The sequence below is a fragment of the Alligator sinensis genome, unplaced genomic scaffold (genome assembly GCF_000455745.1).
Source record: "Alligator sinensis unplaced genomic scaffold, ASM45574v1 scaffold1578_1, whole genome shotgun sequence".
Taxonomy (NCBI): domain Eukaryota; kingdom Metazoa; phylum Chordata; order Crocodylia; family Alligatoridae; genus Alligator; species Alligator sinensis.
In genome coordinates this window covers 118,226-140,960 of record NW_005842927.1, presented here as the reverse complement: position 1 = coordinate 140,960, position 22,735 = coordinate 118,226, and the positions used below count along the sequence as shown (strand labels likewise).

The following is a 22,735-nucleotide window of genomic DNA, read 5'->3' as shown; positions in this document are numbered from 1 at the left end:
AAACCGGACCTTTTCAGCCTCCGCAAGAGAGAGGCGACCTTGTGGCTGCCTATAAGTTCATCACGGGGGCACAGAAGGGAATTGGTGAGTATTTATTCACCAAGGCGCCCCCGGGGGTTACAAGAAATAATGGCCCCCTGTTTTTTACTACATAAATGACCAGATTTAAAATGGTTATTGCTGTCACTGTAGCAATCTTTCTTGTCCTGCTTATGCAGGGGGTCGGGCTCGATGATCTATTGAGGTCCCTTCTGACCCTAACTTCTATGAATCTAGGAATTATAACTTTCCATGTATGGAATCTAACAAACATATGCATTTTATGTGTGTAGAATCTAATTATTGCAGAGTCAACTTGCATTAAGGGTTGGCTTGTATTTGAGTAACTCTTTGGCAGTCCCTCACATCAAGGATAACTGTCTTCCATGATTGTTTATCTGTGTGTGTCCAAAGGTGGCTGATAAGCAGGGATCCAGGTTTTCCATTTCCCATGGAAAAATGGGGAAAATGCACTGAGGAAAATGTGGATTTCTCATTTTAACAGAGAAACGTGGATTTTCCACTTTTGCAAATAGCTCTCTGCAGGCTGGCAGAGCTCTAGCCAGCAAGAGATTGAGGGGAGTGGAAAGAGGGTGGTCAGGTAGGGGTACCATGTGCATACATTGCAAGCCCCACACTGCCCTGGGGAGGCATCCGTTGCGCACCTGGCAGAAGCAGCGGTGGCAACACAGAGTTGAGTCCCTTACTGCTGCCAGGCAAGAAGGGGGCGCTTCACCAGGATGGCACAGAGCTTGCAGCAGCAAGTAGCTTCTTCGCCTGGTCCTATTCTGCCCTGCCGCACTGGGTCCTGCCCACTGGGCTGTGAGCCCCAGGGGGAGGGCAGCAGGATGGGAGAGCCTCAAGGCCATAGTGGGTTGCCCGCATCCACCCCCCTATGCAGGCTCCGCCCTGGCTATGCCACCCATGGGGGAGGTGGAGCCGGGTTCCATGCCCCGCTGTGCCACAGCAGCTGCCAGCTCCTGCTGTAGGGGGCAGGGGGCTGTGGACCCAGGTCTCTGTCTCTATAGCCGCAGCAGCTCGCAGACCCCTCTGGCAGGGTTCAGGGGTGGGGGGTACCAGCAGGACTGGGGGGCTGTACCTTGGGATGGAGAGGCCTGGACCCATGCCTTAGTGAGGGAAGGGGGCAGGAGAGCTCTGCTTTTCCATGATAAGAAACCCAAACTCAAACACCAAAACGTATAAATAAGTAGAATTTATTTTATTATAGGGACTCTGCCACTGGTAGGCTTCCAAATTGCTTTAAAGTTGTAAATATATCAATTAAACCTTTTGTTCAACCGATACCTATATACATAGTAGCTTTTCATTTTCATTTCATATGTTGCAGTTTTTAATCAAAGACTGCAGTTTTGGTTGTTGGTTTTTTTTTTAAATCAGAGAATTTGCAATTTTTTGTCATAGAAAACCAGGATCCCTGCTGATGAAGCCTATCTGGGATTGACAGACTCTGCTGCAGCTCAGACATGTGTTCCCATGTGGGGTGAGTGACGCTTATTTTTTGTAATTGTATCTGCTTGTTTTTAATACTTAGGGTGGGTTTTGTTTTTTAACTAAATGAGTACTCCATAAAGAAAGTGAAGCAGGGTTTTTAACTGAGATTCATTCTCCAGGCACTGGGTTATGTATGTTTGGACTGTTCATATTGGTTATACTGGATCCCTTGGTTATATATATTATTTATATTTTTTATTTTCTTAATAATCCTTTAAAATGTGTGTTTTGGTCTATATGTGTAGATTTGTAGTTATACATATAAATAAAGCAAATGTGAATGGAACTGAAGAAAACAAGGAATACCTTCTCCTTTCTCCTCTGGAACATCCACTTCTGTCACTGTGAAAGACAGGCTGCTGAACTAGATAGTCCGTTCCTATGACCCAGTATGGCACTTTACTATTTAGATACTACAGACCACACGCAGCAACTTGCTCACTCTCAGCCAGCTCTGTCGCTCTTCAAGAAAAAGCTACTGGTTGACACTCGGGTCTACCTCTGCTTTGCCGCTGGCCCCTCCCCCCAACCCTCCCCAGGGAGAAGCAGAAATTATAGTAACAGCAATGAGTCACAATATCTGTTTGCTCTATTTCATCCAGCTTTCATTTCAGTAAAGAAAATAGCCTACACAACCTCTTAAATTACACACCCCACTTCTGGAAGGCTGATTTGTTTTTTGGTGGGGGGAGAGAGGGGAAGGGAGAAAGGTGTGCATGTCATGTAAGTAAATATGGTAATAGTGAAACAAAGCAAAAACAAAAAACCCCAAACAAACAATTTCACAATACCACCCCCGGCCCCAAATACATGACTTGGATGCTTAGAAAGATTTATGTCACAACAGCTAGTTTCTATTCAATTTTTGGAACAGATTATAAATTCAGAGTAAGGCACCCACAAATAGGGAAAATTAAGTATGTCAAATGGGTGATCCCACTTGAATAGCTTGCCTGCACTGGGATATTCCCAAAACCAGCTGGTGGAAACTGTAATGCCACATGTTCCAATAACCAGTATCTTTCATTCACTGTGAATGTATCGACCCAGAGAAAACTAACGAATTCATCTAATTACCCTCATTGTGTCATTTTCTAGAACTACTATTTTTGCATTGTGAAGGATTTGGTAGTGAAAACATTGTATATTTCCAATAGGTTGATAAAATGATTGATAAATGGCCATTTTCAAAGACAGCCACACAGATGCTTATTTTTTCCTCCAGCATAATGTCACAGACACTGAAAAAGCTTTTAGTTATTCTGTAATGCTTTACACTTTGAGTTGTAATAGACATCCTGCAGCTGTGCATTAATGAAGTTTTATTTAGCCAGGAGTTTTCTTCAAATAAGAAAAAATTATCACTTTGTGCCAGAAGCTGAGCAGTCTATGAAACAAAGGAGGATTTAAAATTTCCAAATTTCAAATCTATCAGAAAGAACTTGGACAGTTTATAACTTAGCTGAGACCAAGATGCAACCCATTTTAAAAACATAAAGGAATATGAAGACTCATTTTAAAATCTATTGAAACTAATGGATAGAGTGAAATATTATCAGTCCCACAGGATGTTAGCTAAAGCTATACAATTGGATTCCTTTCAGGGTAACAAGAAACTGTGTCCAAAACTGCATATCCATTGTTGTAAGGCAACAAAATCTGAATTAGTACTTGTATGTGAACATCAAAACGGACTAGAATTATGAACTAAATACTAAAACACCTTCTATACTATTCAGCCAGCTAGCTATGATTCACATTGAATCCTACCTAGGCTACTGTGTGCACTGGAATTCAAATCTAATTAAAGAATAAAAATATCTTTCATATGAAAATAAAGCACAATGAAACAAAACAAAAACAAAAAAAGTGAGAGTGATTCCCACTGTGAAAATTTGAATAGAAAAATTTAAATCCCTTGAGTCGTTGAGATAAAAATGCAATGAAATATCAGTCCAGATTCAGCTCAGCTGCAATCAACACAAGGCTGTCATTTTATTTATTGTCAAAGTTATAGATTTCATAGACATTAGGGCTGGAAGGGACCTCATAAGATCATCAGGTCCAGCCCCTGCCCAAGGGGCAGGAAGTCAACTAGGGTAAAAGGATCACAGAAAGATAAGCATCTTAACGTTTCTTAAAAAAAAGTGTCCAGAGTAGATGCTTGCACCACCTCTGGGGGGAGTCTGTTCCAGGCCTTGGGAGCTTGGATAGTAAAGAAGATTTTCCTTATGTCTAGCCTAAAACAGTCTTGGAAGAGTTTGTGACAGTTGGACCTTGTCATCCCTTGGGGTGCTCTGGTGAACAGGCATTCCCCCAGACCCTGATGCACACCCCTTATGGGCTGCCACCAAGTCACCCCTGATCCTTCGCTTCTCCAGGCTGAAGAGTCCCATGGCTCACAGCCTCTCTTCATAAGGTCTGTTCTGTTGCCCTCTGATCATCTGCATGGCTCTCCTCTGGAATCTTAAAAGCTTCTCCATGTCCTTCCTAAATTGTGGAGCCCAGAATTGGATGCAGTACACCAGCTGTGGCCTCACCGAGGCTGAGTACAGCAGGAGGATGACATCCTGGGTCTTACTCGAGATGCTTCAGTAGATGCAAGCCAGAGTTTTGTTCGCTTTGCCAGCTGCGATATTGCATTGACCACAAGATGAACATGAGCCACCAATCATGACCCCCAAGTCTTTCAGTCATGATGCTAATGAGTGTAGCATTGCCAAGCCTATAAGTGTGATGCGGGGGCTCCCCTGCCCCCGAGGTGGAGCACCTTGCATTTCTCCATATTGAAATGCCAGCAGATTTTCATCCACCCACTTTTTAAGCCTATCAAGGTCAGCCTGGATCACCAGCCTACACTCAAGTGTGGACACTCTACCCTAAAGTTTGGTGTCGTCAGTGATCTTGGCCAGTCTGCTTTTGACACCAGTGTCCAGATCATTTTTGAAGACATTAAAGAGTACAGGTCTGAGAATGGAACCTTAGGGGACACCACTAGTCACTGAGCGCCATATTGATTTGGTTCAGTCAACTATCACTCTCTGGGTCTGACCTCAGAGCCAGTTCCCCAGCCATTGGACTGTGGAGTAGTCAAGGCTGCAGCTGCTCAATTCTTCCATGGGACAGCAGGTCAAAGGCTTCTTTAAAGTCCATATATATGATGTCAACCTCTTCCCTTTTGTCCAGGTGATATGTTACCTGGTCATAAAAGGAAATGAGATTGGTCAGGCAAGACCTACCCGCAACAAGCCCATGCTGGCTATCACCCCTGGCAGGACAGTATGGGAGTGCTTCTTGGCCTTCCTTGTCCCTGGAGACCCAAGCCTTCCCTCTTCTTTTCTGGGCTGAAGGGCCAGGCATTAGAAGTCAATCTCCTATTTGTCATCCCTGATGGCATGCAGCCTCTACACTATAGTCTGGAGCTCCACTATCTGGCATTCCAGAGACTCCAAAGGGAGGTTGCAATGCTCCCAATTCCATGTGCCTGGAGTAGTGCCATGTACTAGTGTCTAAGTTTTAACTGTGGAAACTGAGGAACATAGCATACACATCAGAAATTGTGAAAGTGGTTTAGAACCAAGAAACATTTAAACAAAGGAAGTTTAACAGTGGACCCACAACAGCTGGGGGAACTCTCAACAGAAGATGCAAAGAAGGTGAAGCTACTCAACAGCTTGCCTCAACTTTTTACAAAAAATTAAGCTATAGCCAGATGCCTAATTGTTTAGATAAGGAAGGGGGACAAGATGGGGGACAACAAACAAACAAACAAAACAAAACAAAAAGGAAGACTGTCATAAACCTTTTGATGGGTTTGAATGCATTCAAGTCAGCAGAGCCTGATCTGGCATATCCAACAAATGCCAGAGTACTGAAGGAACTGGCAGAGGCAAAGTACCTGTTGAGTACCACCACCTTCTTTGCATCTACAAGCATCTGGAGGAGGGAAGGCTGCTCACAAGTAACCATCACAGATTTACTAAGAAAAAATCATGTCAAACAAACTTTATCTGCTCCCTTGACAAAATAACTACTTGGGTGGATAAAGGAAATGCTCTGGATATAGTGTATCTGCACTTCAGAAAGACTTTTATTATGAGATCATATGGGAATGTCAAATTGGAAAAAATGTGGGTTAGAGAAAAGTAATATCAGGTCAATAGAGAACTGTCCCAGTCACCACAAGCAAAGGGTAATTATAAATGGATCCATGTCAAGATGGCAGGAGGTTTCAATAGAGTTCTACAGGGGTCTAAACCTGTTCAATGTGTTAACAAATGATTTGGATACTGGAATTGAGAGCTTCTTAAGCAAGTTTGCAGACCACACAAAACTGGAAAGAACTGAAAACATATTGGATGGTGGGATGTAATCCTCGCAGATCAGAAAGCTAAGCAGGAACAAATCAGAATGAAATTCAATACTGAAAAATGCAAGATGTTACACCTCAGGCAGAATAACAACAATACAAATATAAAAAATGGATAACACCTGGCTGAATGGCAGTATATACAAGATCTGGGAGTCTCGGTAGATCATGGACTCAACATGAGTCTGCAGTGTGATGCAGCCTCACAGAAGGCAAATACAGTTTTGGGATGCACCAATAAAAGCATTAGGTGCAAGATATCGGAGATGATAGTGCTTCTCTATTCAGCAGTGGTTAGGTCTCATCTAGAGTACTGTGTGTAACTGTAAAGGGGCCCCTGCCCCATTACTGGGAGGGGAGGGAGCCTGGGGTTCACTGTCCAGGCCAGTCCCTTTGAACAGACTCATATGACAAAGGGAGTCTTAGATAAAATGGCCATCTGCCCCAGGTGTAGGCAGTGATTGGCAGAAGTGGAGGATCAGGTGATCCAAGAACAGACTCATAAGCAGGGATCCTGCTTTTCTCTAATAAAAAAATAAAATAAAAACAACTAAAACAATTTTCGGTTTAAAAAAAAAAAAAGTAGCCTCAAATCCACATTTTCCCGTGATTTAAATGAAATGCCACTAATATATAGATATCTCTATATGGGAAAATGTAGATTTGAGGTTACTTCTTTAACCAAAAAATTGGGGATTTTTTTTTTTTTTTTTTTTAAATCAGAGAAAACCAGGGTCCCTGCTCATAAGCCCAGAGACTGGCCCAGAAGGGGCAGTCTTGTTGTTGGATCTGTAGGAGGCAAAATTCCAAGGAAAAGCCAGTCTGGGATGCCTACAAGGGAAGAATTCTATGCCACAGAAGGATGGAAGAAATCCTGCACCTTGAGTAGCAAGAGGTAAGTGCCTTGAACATTTGTGATAGAACAGCTGTGGGTAAGCTTTATGTTTTGGTAGCAGATGCTCAAGCTTTTGATTTACATTGAAACCAAGGACTGAGTGTGGCTGTAAGTGATGAACTGGAAATCACCAGGTGCTGCAGGGCCACACAGCATAGAATACTCCAAGAGCCTGAAGCCCAGCAAGCTGTGTGAAGCAGAAACCCAAGCCTTTTTTATATGCAACAGCCCTCTTTCTAAAGACTGAATGCTTGGCAGCAAAAATTGAGGGAGTGCAAGCTCAGAGACCATGAGGGGCTCAACCAGGTAGCTGTGAGGCCTGCAGCCTGAGGGGCAAGCTGGGGTCTGGAAGCCTGGGGTTTTGATACAGTGGATCTCAGGTGGAAGGAACTGAGCTGGATCAATGTGGGCTTCAGCCCTGACAAGGGCATACCCCAAATCCCAGTCCTGTCTCCTAGGGGCAGGCAGACTCCCTATAAATTGTAACATCAAGGCATGGCAGCTGACAATAATGTGGGCAAACTCTGGGGGACCAGAAGAGGGTAGCAAGGTAGGACTGAGGTGGCAAGCCAGGCAGGAGACTGTCATTCTAGTGCTGGGCATGCTACAGCAGCTTTAGGCATCACATTTTTAAAAGAAGGTAGAGAAAAGTTAGAGAGGGTCCAGACGCAGGTGGAAAGCAAGTCATATAAGGAGAAGTTGAAGGAGCCAGGCATGGTTAGCCTGTGGAAAAGGCACAGTCTTCTAATATTTGAAGGGCTGCTATAAGAGGAGGAAAAACCTTTATTCTTTCTTGCTACAAAGAGTAGTACATGGAACAATGGCTTGAAGTTGCAACAAAGTAGGTTTATGTCAGAACCGAGAAGCTGTATGCCTATGGCACAGTGGAAAATTCCATTGTTTTGAAACATGTGAAGTCCCCTGCTGTCAATCACTCTGAGTAAGTAGGTCACAGTGGGAAAATTCTGCTATGTAACTATATGCCTGAACCCAATAACCAAATGCCACTGTAATGGAAAGTTACAGTTTAGAAAAGGTTCCCACCGACCTTATGTAAATTCGCACAAACTCATTGGTCAGTTCTAAATTATTCATTTTAGTGACTAGAGATTGGCTTTCTAGCCATATAAAAGTTAGATCAGTTTCCGCCCACGTTGGAGAACTCCGCATATCTCTCCAGCTTAGCACATTGGAGCACTCCGCATACACCTTGGAGAAGGAGAACTCAGAGCGAGCCCAGAGAGCTTGAACCTCCGCGCACATATCTCTGAGAATACCTGGTGGACTGATCACCTACCAGGGGCTCCCCGTCAACAACCTACCCGACGTACCCCCCCTTCATCTGGCTAGCCTGTTCAGCCGTTCACGGACATCTCATCTTGTTCTCGGAAAAGTTTCATTTGTTCAGTTTACAACTGTAACCTAAGTCAGTTTCTTCTTCCTGAGCCGTGTACACCGACGGCGTAAGTAAATAATTTCTTTGTTCAACCAATACGCTTCCGTACCTAATTCCGCTCCATCGGTCAAAAAGTACCCACCTGCCGTTTCGGGCTACTGGCCATAGCCCCGGCCTACCACTCGACCGCCACATGGCGTCACGAACAGGATACGGGGAAGATATGATGAGTTGGAATTAGTTAAGAACTGCCCATGGTGCAGTGGGGACCGCCTAATGTCCGACTCGGACGACCTATGGGCGCACATTGCCTATCATCAGGCAAGTGGGAGGAGTTCAGCCCCAGTCGCGGGTTACTTCTTCCTCAAGGGAGAAGAGGGAGTCGGAAAGGAGTGGGCCCCCAACTGGGCCCAAGCTCCTTCGGGTGCGTCATGTGCGGAAAAGGGGTTGTGTACCAACTGCGGGACAAAATAGAAATGCTGTCCCTAGCACGGGTGAAAGCAAAGGGCACGGAGGATCCGCACCCCACCCAAGAGTTTGCCCGCTGCATACAGTATGCACGGGAAGGTGGGGAAGGAACACCCCCGGACAAATCCAACTGTCCGGCTCTGACGCCCCAGTCACGCGGTCACGAGCTGCTTACTCAGCTCCGGGAAAATTTGGAAGTGATGGGCCGCACCGCAACCAAGTGGTCGGGACCTAAGTGGGACAAGGGGAAGATGATTAATGTACTGCTCCGCTCAGTGTCACTCGTGCTACAAGAAAATGCAAACTTAGAGACTCAGTTAGCTACGGTCAGCAAGACCGCCGCGGAACTGGCGGCGCGCCAAAACCCTCCACCGCCACCAGAAAATGGCGCCGCGAAAAAAATGAACCACCCGGAGCACCTGGAAAAGAAGGGTGGAGCCATAGAAGAACAGGGGGGACTCCACCCAGCAACCCCGCCCCAGGAGGTGACATCACTCCCAACGGCCCCACCTCCTTATCATGGGAAGGAGACGAGCGGAAAATTGTATTAAAACCCTCTCACAAGATACAGTAACTATATCAGCAGCCACTCACCCTATAGCGATAACGAAACAAGTAACCAACCCGCAGGGTGCAACCACCAGCACCACCACCTATCGCACTCGCAAAAGGACTGAGCTACAGGAATTATGTAGGGAATCGAAAATGAAACCTACCGAGACACTAGTCATTTGGCTGGGTTGTCTAGTAGTGGAATACGGATCGGAACTATTAGATCTAGAAGAGGCCAGCTTCCTAACACGTCAAGCCTCGTGGAGTGGAGGACATGCTACTGATTTAGAACTGGTAGTAGATAATAACAACTGGAATATTCCACTCCCGTCCCTGGTTGTGGGACAGATTAGGAATAAGTCCCACGCATGGCATGACAGAAGACCAGGAAAAGCCACAGCAGAACAACTCCTACTAGCTATAATAGGGGTATCGTATTGTTCTTGGAACCCAAAGTTACATCAGTTGGGGTTGACGCAAGCCCAGCAAAGAAGCGACTGGCCTCATCAGTTCCTACGAAACCCCGGGACAGTCCCAGCCACCCTCGACACCATTGAAGCATGCGTGGAGGTTTACGGAGGAGAGGACGCCATCACTCTTCGCCTCCTCCTCACCCCATTAGCTACACAGTCAGCTGGGAATATTTTAGGTCAACTTCCACGGCTGCAAGCCCTCATGAAATCAGCAACCACAAACTCAGCCGTTGCCTCAAGCCATCTTACAGCGTACCCAGTTGAATATCAAAGGCCAAGATATCATCAATTCAACCCATGAAAGGAATCGAAACCGCCACCTCAAAGGACACTGGAGGAAAGAGCAATGTTTGGATTCCTCCTAAATCGCACTAACCTTACTAAACAGCAACTACATGCCATAGGAGATACGGGGCAGCGGCAGCTAGCACACGAAATGGGTTTCCAATACCCCGAGAAGCAAAAAAAGAATAGCTACCACCGGTCAGGCCGACGGCAATATCTTTGGACCTGACCCCACACATCTTCACCCGTATACCAAGGTTATTGTTTATGACCCCACCGACCCAACAATACAACGAGAAGCCCCATTCCTTCTAGATACAGGGGCTCAAGTTAACGTCATCACTCCATTGATGCCCCACAAGAAAACCGCGAGGGTTATTATGGTACAAGGGCTAAATGCCACAGCGACTACTGCAAAAGTAAAGTTCTGGGTGGTCAACCATCAAAAGCCACTCGAAGCAGTAATAGGACATTAACAACTTGGGAATTCCCGGCATCAAGATGCTTCAACTAAAAGAACAGATATTACAAGCCCTACCAATTTTTATAGCCAAGTCCAACTGGCATCGACCTACACTATGTAACACCTCCATATGGCGCTACAAACCGATCCGGACCAGAGATCCCCTCAAGGGGGCATTGACGGATCTTCTTCGACGCCTCAAAAAACAGGGATGTATCCAACCAGTTACAGCCAGCACTCGCCTTTCGCCAAGATGAGGAATAGCAAAACCAGGGAAACCCGACAAAGTCCGATTGGTAGTAGATTATCACGAAGCCAACAAGCGGTGTCTACCTCTTATGCAGCCAAATCCTCTTACGCTGCCTCAATGCCTATACGAAATGGCACAATTTCAAAAGGAATCGTGGCTAGGAACAACCTTGGATCTTAAGGACATGTTCTTCTCCATCCCAATTAATGACACCGAAGGAATATTGAACATGTGCATCAATGGCACCATGTACCAATGGACAGTCTGCCTGCAGGGGTACCGCAAAGCACCCACGCTAGCCACAGGAGCCATGAATGACACGTTGACTGAATTTCGTTCTTCCCATATTCTGCCTAGCCAAAACAAACTGAGAATTTGGAGTTATGTCGACGACATCGCTATTATGGGACGCGACCAACAAGAGGTGACTCAAGTCACCAACGACCTGATCTCCCATCTCGGCAGAAAAGGATGGACAGTCAATTTGAAGAAATTGAAATTACAGCCCACAGCTGATATCACATTTCTGGGTACCAAATTCGTCGGGGAAACAAGGTTCGGTGTAACCCATGGGAGCCCGGACACCAGCCTACTAGAGGGACCATTGCCAACAGACAAAAAACAGCTCCAACAATTGCTTGGATATCTAAACTGGTACCGGCATCACATTACGCCAACCCATTTGCCAGTACTCACAAGACTCCAACGCCAACTGTGTAACAAGTCCCAAAGATCAACGCCGTGGACTGGAAAGGATGCAAGAGACCTTCATCAGCTCCTCTATTAAGACAACGCCACTATACGCATTTGACTTTGCTGACTCAATGACTGTGACTCTAGGATATACGACCAGTCACATATGGGCTACAGCCCATAATTCTCGAGGAGAGCTAACATATACCTCTCACTGAACCCTCCAAGCAGCCTAGCACAGATATGGAAATATCAGAAAAATTCTAATGGCAGGACAACTAGTGGAGTTATTGTCAGGTTTCTTTTTAATTATAGAAGAAAATATAACAGTGCTTAACTTACTATTTTATACACCTTTGTATGTTCCCTGTAATTGCTCTCTTAAAACTAAACAGTTCCCGAATTGTTACTTGACCTTTATACAGTTGTTTTTTCTCATCTTGAGGTCATTTTTTCCAAGTCATCAATGGAACTTCTCTATTTTGTTTAATTATATTGAGTCAGGAAGATTAGAACTAAATAAAATTCAGGGCTTGCTGCTCATTTAATGACATTATATATTCATCATCCTTTCTTTATGTCCAGTATGTCGTTTGCTTTGTTCTTATAGTTGTCAGGGATAGATCCACAGGGGGTGCAGCAGCAACATGGTCACACATCTCTTCGGCTGTCTTGCACACAAGCTCTTAATGAGGAATCTGGCTAGAACCCCTGATTTTTGTGTGCTCTGGAGCCCAAAGGGTGAGAGCTGCTGCTGCCACTTGTTTCCTCCTTTACCCTGCTACTGAATTCAGAGGAAAGAGAAAAAACAAAAGAGCAGCATCACTCATCCCCTGGGCTCTGCATCTTTATGAAAGCAGGGGCTCCACCCATGCCCCACGTTGTTCAGCTCACAATCTCAGAGCCCACTGCTCACAGGGAGTTCTGGCAAGAACTTGCACTGACCAGGAAGTGAGCACAGAGTTCATAGTGTTGGTGCAGCACAGCCAAACTTGTGGGCGGGGAGGTGGGGAGTGGACCCCTCTTACTGCATTTCTGGTTGCTTTTGTTGTTGACTGTGCATTGAAGAGAAGGTCATAAAGGTCTTTCCTGAAAGGTTCTTTTCTAATTTAGAACTTTACAATATGTATGAATGGTTCAGATAATTCAATTTGCATTACCCTAGTATTACTGTTCACATGTAGTAGTCCTGGCTGCTCACTTAATTAGATGGTGAGACCAATCTAATGAAGTTCTTCAACCTCCCCTGGTCTTGGCTAGCCTATAAATCTCTGTACCATCAGAATTATTTTCCTCATCCTGCTAAATCCTTCATAGGCTATTAATAAAGTATGTCAAATGTCATCAGGCCTAAGTTTGGAAGCTTGGATCAAAAGGTTAAAAAAATGCCATATTAATGGAAATTTGTATACATCTTAAGTTAGCATTTATGTGAATGAAAGCATATTTGAAAATATTTAATGAGAATATTAATAAATCTTGTATTTCAAGGCATAAGCCAAATTATTAAATCGTGGTGTTAGGAAGAAACTTCAGAGTAGAGCTGGGGGGAGGTATTCCATAATTGTTCATTACAGTCTTTGTAGTTCCTTCTGATATTCATCACTGTCAGAAACATCATAATATGAACCACACTTCACTTTCAACATTACAGTCTCTATGCTGTTCTTCTTTGTAGCTTAATCATTATCTTAATAGTCTCTTAAAATCAGCAGGACATAAATGACTACACGTTAAATAGATTCTCCCTTTAACATGGGAGGCAAACTTAGATGCTCATCAGTTATCTATTCCATAACAGCTTTAAAACTCTTGTTCACTCAATTACAGTTTTAGCACATTTTAAAATTATATTTAATAATATATTAATCCACTGCTTCAAATAATTAATAATAAATTAATGCTGCAGGTTAACATTGATTTGGAATCATGCTCAGTCTCAGTTGGGTAGAACATCATTGTGCTGGTATATAGTGACCAGAAGGAACCACTTAGACACAGATGAAATGGTGAATTAGCTTAATGTTGAACCTAAGGGGAAACACTGACATTTTTAAGCAAGTTTCCACAAAAGCTCTTACTGTTCTATGGTTTTATCTGCTAGAAAAATATCTTTAGTAGGGCAAATATTTTCACAACTATCATCGAGTATTTTACATCACATACCAAAAGCAAAGGATTTAAGTTTTGCAGAAGTTAAACATATTACTTAATATGAAATAATATAATTTTCAATAATGCAAGGTATCATGAACAAACTTCATTTTATAGTTCATGGGGTGTCATTCAGATTTTCTTGAGTTTGTTGTACTCATATAGCATTCATAATCTCATTTGAAAGCCAGTGTTATGCTGTATTCATTTATGTGCTTTTATCAATGTATAGATTATTTTATGCTGCCTGTATCTCTCTTTATGATTTTGATCATAGTTATGCCAAAAGGAAAAAAAAAAAGGAGGAGTGGAAGAAATTGCTAAGTAATTCTTTTTACTACAATACTAGGGCAAGGACAGTTGTTATTCTTAATCACAGACAGAAGGGGCCACTGGTGGAATGGGTACACAAGTTACTGTTTTCTTGTAACGGGAAAAACAACTATACAATAGCAAAGGCATCCGAGAGAAATAGCCCATCAAGCCACAGGAATGTGAAGTGTCCCAGATACACTTCTGGAGGATTTTGAGACTCATGAGCAGTTAATATTGATTGGGGGAGGGGAGGGGGGCACTGACTGGGAGGTATTTTATGTTCTATCCATGACAGAATCAGGGTCTTTGGATAAGAGATTTTGGAGGTTCAAGCTCCCCAGGAGCCAGGGCTTGGGATATCAACAGAAAGGCTGAGTTCTGATGATACTGGCAAATGTCTCAGGAATGGTTGAGTGTAGCCAGATAAGAGAGTAAAAAACATTACTTGTCTTTTTATTCTGTCTTCAAATATATGGTCAGATTTTCTTGTATAATTTGTTTCTCCCATCTAATAAATCCTACTTTTGTTTGGCTCCTTACTGATTGCCAATGGATAAACATGAGCAAGTGATATTCCAGGTTTACCCATTCTACTGAAATGGGGACCTAACATTTCTTCTGCAACCCATAGGGAAGGCTACCTGGGGCTTGCAAGGATTCCTCAGCTACAGCTGTGAGGTCCAGTACAGGGACAGTGGAGCTGAGAGGCTGGTGGGGATAAGGAGATATCCCAGTTAAAACATTAATCTGTTCCTTGGAACAAGTGGCAGGAAAACAGGGAAAAACTCAGGGCCCTGGAGATGCCCCATTGATGGTGTCCCAGGGACAATGGGACTAGAGGGAGACCCCAGCCCAGAGCCAGAGGAAATAATCACTTATGCTTCGCAGGAGGTGGGAGCAGTGGCAGCGTGCAGGCCGGGGAACCACCCGCGCGGCTCGTTAGCCACGCTTTCATACGGCTGGGGCGGAGTGACGTCAGAAAGAGGCGCCGCTCAGCGGAAATAAAACGCGGCCCTGAAGGCAGGAGGGGCCGTGCTGCGGGAGGACGTGAAGCCCGGGGGGAAGCCCTGAAGTGGAACCGGGCACCCGCAAGGGGCCTTTGCCGTGGGCCGAATAGGCTGCAGCAGCGCCGGGAGCAATGGAGGCTGGGAGAGCCGCAGCGCCGACAGCAGAAGCTCCGAGGAGGAGCCCAGAGAGAGGGCCAGCTGGAACCACCAGTGAGGTAACTGGGGACGAGCCGGCAGAGGCTCCGAGGAGGAACCCAGAGAGGGAGCCGGCGGGAACTCCGGTGAGGGAACCGGACTAGAGCCGGCAGAAACTCCAGTGAGGGAACCGGGATAAAGCCGGCAGGAACTCCGGTGAGGGAACCGGGATAAAGCCAGGGGAGCCCAGGCAGAGACACCGGCGGGGCGTCGGGAAAGAAGGCCGCAAGGGCAAAGAGGGCCTTCGATGCCCAGTCCTCGTCTGGGGACAAGGAACAGAAGGTCCGCGACCAAAGGTGGCATTGGCCGGGGTGTAGGGGAGGTCGGAGCCCCATGAGAGCCCGCCCAGGGGCGCTTTGGCGCTGGAGGCCACAGAGAGGGGGACCCCCCCTGCTGCGGGCCCAGCCGCGACCGCGGTCGGCGAGTTCCGGAGACTCCCCAGTGAGAGCAGGGCAGATCCGGTTAGCCACCCGCGCAAGAGTTGCCCGAGAGCGCCTTCTGGAGCAGAGGCAGGCATAGATAGATTTGTGATTTAAGGGATAAATTTCAATTTTATATAGAAACTACTAGATGCCACCCTTTTTAAGGCAATTTGGGAAGTACCTTTTTAGTATCAGTTTAAGGCAGGGGTTTTCAACCTTTCTTGGTTGGTGTATTCCCAGCAGCCAGTCCAGAAGCAGGGACTCCCCCAGCTGGTCGACAAGTGGTGCGGGGGGATACCCCCCCAGTGAAACCAGAAGCACTGGTGGCAAATCCAGAAGCGCCATTGGTGAAACTGGAAGTGCTACCGTCACCGAAACCAGAAGTGCCCCCAGCTTCTCCGCACCACTGCCACGTACCCCCAGGAGTTTCCAAGTACCCACAGTGGTACACGTACCCCCGGTTGACAACCTCAGTTTTAAGGCATTGCTTAGGCAGGTAGCAGAGGGAGACTTCCATTTTTCTGCTCAGCTCTTTGCATTTTGTTACCTCAGCCTCTCACCACCCTGTAACTTTTTTCTCTTTTCTCTTGCTTGACACCTAGAACATAAGTCTATGAGATTGGAACTATATTCTCTGTTCTTTGTATGCACAGTGTCTAGCATAATATTGTCTTAAACCTGAGCTGGCATTACTAGGCACTACTCTAAATATGAACAAGTCATCTAGAGTTTGTAGGGCTTAAGCTTTTGCCATCTCTTACTTCTGTCATTTTTATGATCATATATTCTAATGCCCTTTAGGAGGCATGGTTTTTCCAGTACCTTTAAGAACTTCATTGACAGATTTCTTTTTTTTTTCTTTTAGTCTGGCTATTAGGGGTATTCAGAGCATACTGTGTGCTTGCTTTTTGTTGTTGTTGGGGTTTTTTTTGGTTTTGTTTTTGGGGGGGTTGTTTTTTAAGAACAGGTCACCTGTAAAGTAGTTAGATAAAAAACAAATCATGAATATAAGATAACAGTATTTGGCAACTAATAATTAACTTCTTTGCCAAGAATTTGGTTTGAAAGTACAGCCAACTTAAATCACAGCTTCTGGACTCCAGCAGGAAAGGACAAGTTTGGATTCTCTTCAAAGCCCATTAACCTCACTCAAAATCAGCTTTCCAAATACACAACCCCTTTGGGCTGAGCGAACTGCTTTTTGCGTGGACTGAGTCCTAGCAAGTTCAATGAACAACAGGCCAAATCTATAAGTCAAACAGAGGTCCCAGAGAATTCAAAGAAAATTATGCTGAGCCAAAAGCTTCAACTTTAACTGCTAATACACACATTTGAATAATCAGAACAGCTATTTGTATTTTAGTAGTATCCACACTGTAGTAAGCAATCATCATACACACAGGAAGATAATCCCTGTATACTTTATCAGAATGAGTCAGTACAACCCTACTTCTTTTAATGAGGGAAATTCAATGGAAGATATCAGACCTTTCCCTTGATCTATTCTCATTAAATTTAAATTCTGACCATTGTTTATGCCACTTCTACAACAACACCCCCCCCACCCCTGAGAAGATATTATAAACCATCAGGAAAGTTATCCCTGATTATAGCATTGTACTTGTTCCTAAACTCTACCAAATAACTTTCAGATTTGGAGACTCCATATGCCTTCAAAAAACACGTCATTTCCGATGAGCACAAGCATGGCAGTACACCAATATATTTATGGCCAATCTTGAAATCTGCTTCTTCCACAACTGCCCTCTTATCATCCCAAAATACATTGATGACATCATCATATGGACATATAGGAAGGAATCTCTATAGAAATTCCACCAGGACTTTAACAATTACCACTCCTCCATCAAATTGATTTTGAACACACTACTCAGCAAACTCATTTCTTGCACACCACTGAGAAGCTTTGCAAAGGCCATATCACCACCATAATGTATCAGACAGCAACAGACCACTACAGATACCTCTGCAGTATCAGCACTTATTCTAAGCATACCATTAAATCCATCATCTACAACCAACCTCCAGGTTACAACTGTATCTGCTTTGATCCCACTGATAAGGATGCACACCTTAGGGATCTACAACAGGGATTCTCACACTTAAAATAAAATCCCAGAACTGTAGCTGCTTAAAATAAAAGCCACACACACAAACCCTGCTCTGACGTGCTAAAATACCAACTCCAAGACAAAGGCAACAAAATCCCTGGTCATCACTTGCAGCTTCCACCTTGGACACATCATTAATGACCTTCAACTCCTCCTCAAAGATGATGACCATCTCAAGGTAACTCTGGAGGACAAACCTGTCCTGTCTTACAGATGGTCTCCCAACCTCAAGCAGCATTTCTCCAGTAACAGCCTATCTAACTCAAATTCCCATTAAGCCACTGGGACCTGCTACAGACCCAGTGCACCCTCATCAATACAGACTCCATTATCACTGGACTACATAACACAGCTTATAATATCTAGGATTCTTGCTCCTCCTCCACCATTATACATGCATCACTAGCATATAGGCTAGGGATAGACATTGCACATAATCTGGTTTAAATGATCATAAACTGGTTTAAACCTGTAACAGAACAGATATTCAATGCACATAAACCAGTTTGAGAATGGCTGAACCCAGTTTGGGATAAACCTAGTTGAATGTAGTATCAGACTTAACCGATTTGGCTCAACCGGTTTATGCAATGTCTGTCCCAGACCCCTTGCTGGTTTAAGATAAACCAGACACCTTCAGCATCCCTGCATGGTCTCTGGGCTGGGCAGGACTCTCTGCTCCACAGCAGGGCTGGCCCCTCCTCCCTGTTCCCTGGCTGCTGCTACAGAGATTGCGGGCTGCTTCCCCCTCCTCTCACCACTCGCTGCTAAGCAGGAATTCCCTCCTTGCTGAGGAGGTGTCTGTCCAATAGCTATTAGACCACATGCTGGCTATGGTCCATGCTGAATGAACAGGTAGAATCAACAAGTAGCTGGTAACATCCCTCTTTTGTTTTCTTAATTGGGTGATAAACACTATTATCAATTCCCTCCTGGGCCAATCACAGCATCCTGCCAGCCTAGCCAGGTTGCACTAACCTGCAAAGATTGAATCAATTCAAGCTCAGGCTATTTGAATGCCTGTCCCTAACCACATTGTCCCTTGGCTGTCTACGGTGGCCAGATGGAGCAGTCCCTGTGCAAAGGAATGAATAGACACCAATTTGCATCAGTTCTATAAATGCATAAAACATTTGACAAAAAACTTTTTAACCTCTTTGGACCTTCTATCACTGACCATAGAGTAGTTTTCCTTAACCAAAAACAACTTGAACATGAAGTTGCAAAACAAGAACTCATCCACAGCCTGGACTGTATTAACCACAGTCTCAACAGGGAGCATGGACTACCTGAACTAGAGAGTAACTTGGGTGTCCCTCCAGGTGTTAACCATTTTGTTCATCTTAATTCATCTAATTAAACCTTGTATTACTGCTTTTAGTAGTGTTCCTGCTGCCTGTACTTTCCTCTTCCATACAAAATCTTTCCTCTCTGAGAATCCATTCTTAGCACCTGATGAAGTAGGTGATTGTCTACAAAAGCTTATGCCTCACTGAACTGGTTAGGTTATAAAATGCCACCCTGGTCTACATCCTGCTTCACTTATCTACAGTTAACAAGTTACAATAGTCTTTTCTGCAATTTTCCATCTCCTGTTAAAAAAAAAAAAAAAGCCTTCTAAGGTCTCTCTCTCTATGCACAGGAACTTGCCACTTTTTCTGAGAGAAAATAGACAAGGTACAACACTACTCCCTCACTGTTCAGTCTGCTTTCCATTGCCCTACCTCTGCCATCCTCCCTCATCACAGATGCAGAAGGTTCTCATCAGTTATTCTTTTCAAACTTTCCACTTGTCCCAGTAATGCCCCTTTGCCATCCTATGATATTCCTTACTCATGATCAGTTTCATCTCCTTATTCTTGTTTTTACTCTCTTTTAACCTCAAACTCTCCTGTAGCTCTTTCTTCTCTCAATGCAAACTTGTTTTTTTTGTCACTCCCATCATATGCTTCATGCCACTTGCCTCATCTCCCTCATCTTTAAGATCAATGAATAGAAGACTAACTGAAGATCCTTTTTCAAATCAATACTCAAACCTGGTTTTTATTTACACTTTGTTCTCCATTTAAAATTGTTCTAGCCAAAGCCTCAGCCACAACTCAAAACCAGTTCTACATCCTCATCTTCCTTGTTCTCTAATACTACTGACCCTGCTTCTCTAAAGTCTTTTCTTCTGGCTTTAGCGATAGTTCTCCCTTCATTCTCCTCATCTAATTGATCTTTTAGCTTCTCCTCCAGAGGATTCTCACTAACTTTGTTTAATCAAACACAAAGCTTTATTTTCAAGCCCTTCATAGCCTCTCTCTCCCAGACTATTATTTCCAAGACATCCATCGCTGCTTCCAGTTGGCCTACAATGCCTACACCTCTGTCAATCCATTGTTTAAAAAAATAAATAAATCAAAATGCATTTATGCTCTCTTCCATGTTTATCCCCACTTGAGGAGCTCCCCATAAACCTATGCTTTATTACCCTCTTTAAAATTCTTCTTGTTCATTACGGTGCGGGTTACTGGCAGCCATCCCAGGAGATATCAATCACTGGACAAGAAAGCTCTCTCAGTAAGGAAAAGATAATGGCAAGTATCGTTGCATTTATAGTTACTACAACACTGAAGGTCCACAGTGGTCAACAATGAAACTATATAGTTTTTGTTCCAACTCACTTCTCTAGACCTTTGGCTTATATCTTCATTTGGCTTGAGTTCTGACTGCTGACTTATTAACTAATATTTTTTGCTCCCTATTCCCTCCTCTCCATCCAATATTGCCCATGTTGTGAACTCTGTGGGAATTCCACATACAGCTTTTCAGTCCACAGTCAACCCTCTTTGGCCTGCAGAGAAATATGCAAGTAATAGTAAAATTCCAGGTTGCAGTAATCCTTTTACAACTAAAATTGGGAAAAGTAAAAGATGGCTGTAGGTGTGCAAAGGGAACTATACCTTTTGAGTAGGGATTACTTGAAATAATGTTACAGCACCTTGGAACTGTTTCAGGGCTATTGTCTGGGGCTACAGACTGAGTTAATTGTCCTCTTGTCTCCCTGACTGTCACTCAGCCAAGCATATTAGACAAACATTAAAAAGGTACTGCTGCCAGTCTCCACTAGGAAGAAGACAGATCACCTGTAACTAAGGGGCAGGATTCTGCCTTTTGGTGCTAAGCATCTGGAGGATGCCCACCCACATAGCATTTCAATTTCTTTGCAAGAGCACAGAGCCTGTTCAGTTTACAGAGGTCCTGAATGCTTTGCACCACAGGGAAGTTATATGGGCCTTAGTTCCCATTTTTACATTGCTGCTGTTTCCCAGACTCTCCATGTGCATGTATTGGCAAGACTGTATCCTCTCATTAAAGGCTTGTCTGGGCTTCTTTTTTTCCCTGAAAGAATAGACACTGTACATTTAGGTTGAACAACAAGAAGCATTTCTTTCAAAACAACAGGTGACATACACAGCTTTACTTTTAAGCACAGCCTAAACTTGTAGCAATTTTTGACCTATGAATTCAAGCTTTGCTTATCAGTGGTTAAACACATTTTTATTATCCAAAACAATGCTTATTTCTTTAGCATGAATGACAAATCAGCTAAAGAGCACTTTTCCATTTGTAATAGTTATTAATGATAGACAGAACGTAGGCACTAACAATAAAACTTGTTAGTTTATAAAAGTGCATATTGAGTTTGTTCTTTGTACAGAGATGAATCAGGAGCTCTTAGCTGCTTTCTCATTCATTTGCTAAGAAACATTAGATACCTTAGACCTTATCTCCCTTTTATAAATTTAGAAGGCAATATTGCTAATTTCTTGGAAAACAGTTTGCAAACTATCAATTCTCTCTCGTTCTGATAATAAAAAATAAATCTTGAAAGTGCATCAAAAACTATAATCCTCACCATCTTCTCTATCAGTTTTTAGCTCATGATTCTGTAATGCCTCAGCTTTGACCAACATGCATTTCCTTCTCCCAAATTTCATTATTTGTTTTCAGTGACCAATATTCTGACATTCCTTTGAGGTTTATCCTGTCTCTCTGGGGGATACATATTAGATAAAGCAAGAAAGAGATATAATTTTGGAATTATTAAATGAGAGACACATCCTTGCAACATAGATTTTAAGATGTTTATGCTGCACAATATAAATTATTTCTCTACTAATACAGAACATTGCATTTTACCTGATTTCCTTGCACTCCTTTGCTAAAGTCAGAGTTTATCTTTCTTCCAGCTCATGATTTATTTGCAGACAAACTAGCATGCACCAATCTTCCCTTTCTAAGCAGGCTCCTGAGCATCATTCCCAATTCTGAGAGAAAGAGAGAGAGAGAGAGGCCTTTATTATCTTTAACTCCAAGTTTCTTTTATCCCATTAACCCCATAACTATAGAAAAATCTTGTAGACACCTTAATTTCATTTGTCCTTCCTCTCTCTGCCTCCTCTGTACCTAGCATCTTCCATATAAAAAAGGCAGCAAAAATACCCTAGATTACATATGACACTGAACACCTATGAGACTTCCTTTTGAACAAAGGCTCCCTGACCTACATGAATATGAATGGTACATCATTTGACTTGGTTTTACCAGTCCCTCATGTCTGAAGAGCAGCAGAGTCTGGTAACCCAGATTGATTTTTTTTTTCTTAAAGCTTTCTATTATATTCTCTTGAGGAAATGTAAGATCTTAAAGGAAAAAAGAAGTATTTAAAAGAGATTATAGTAATCGGTCAATTTAGGCAGCAGAACCACAGAATGAAATCATCTACACTAGCTATTTGAATAGCTTAGTAAGACCAGCAATATAGAAAAGAATTCATCCATGTTTTTCCAAGACAAAGAAAATTACCAGCCACAGTTGAGGAATCCTCAATATTTTCAGTCTTCTCCTAGCAAAAGATCAAACATATTTGTAGCCGAAGAGTCTGCAGAGGAAGATAGTTTTATGCACACATACACCTTTGTCAAATATTTACATTTTTCCAGAATTTTAAATTTAAAATGTGGAGACAAAGCAATATCAGAGAAGTTGGTTGTCACTGACAATGAAGATCTTCCATAGTCAATGTCTGTTTAAAGAATTAACAACTGCAGCAAAAAAATCCTAACTGCA

The 22,735-nt window shown here is 43.5% G+C and overlaps 1 long non-coding RNA gene across 1 annotated transcript in view; it reads right to left on the bottom strand.

The window, feature by feature from the left end:
- LOC102378567 overlaps positions 1 to 22,520 on the bottom strand; it is a 127,622-nt gene extending 105,102 nt beyond the window's left edge. The window contains exons 1-2 of the long non-coding RNA XR_325216.2: positions 22,472 to 22,520; positions 21,806 to 21,933 (exon numbers count right to left, since the gene is read on the bottom strand). This is a non-coding gene — a long non-coding RNA (uncharacterized LOC102378567). The remainder of the gene's footprint in view (positions 1 to 21,805; positions 21,934 to 22,471) is intronic.
- Positions 22,521 to 22,735: the final 215 nt, after the last annotated feature.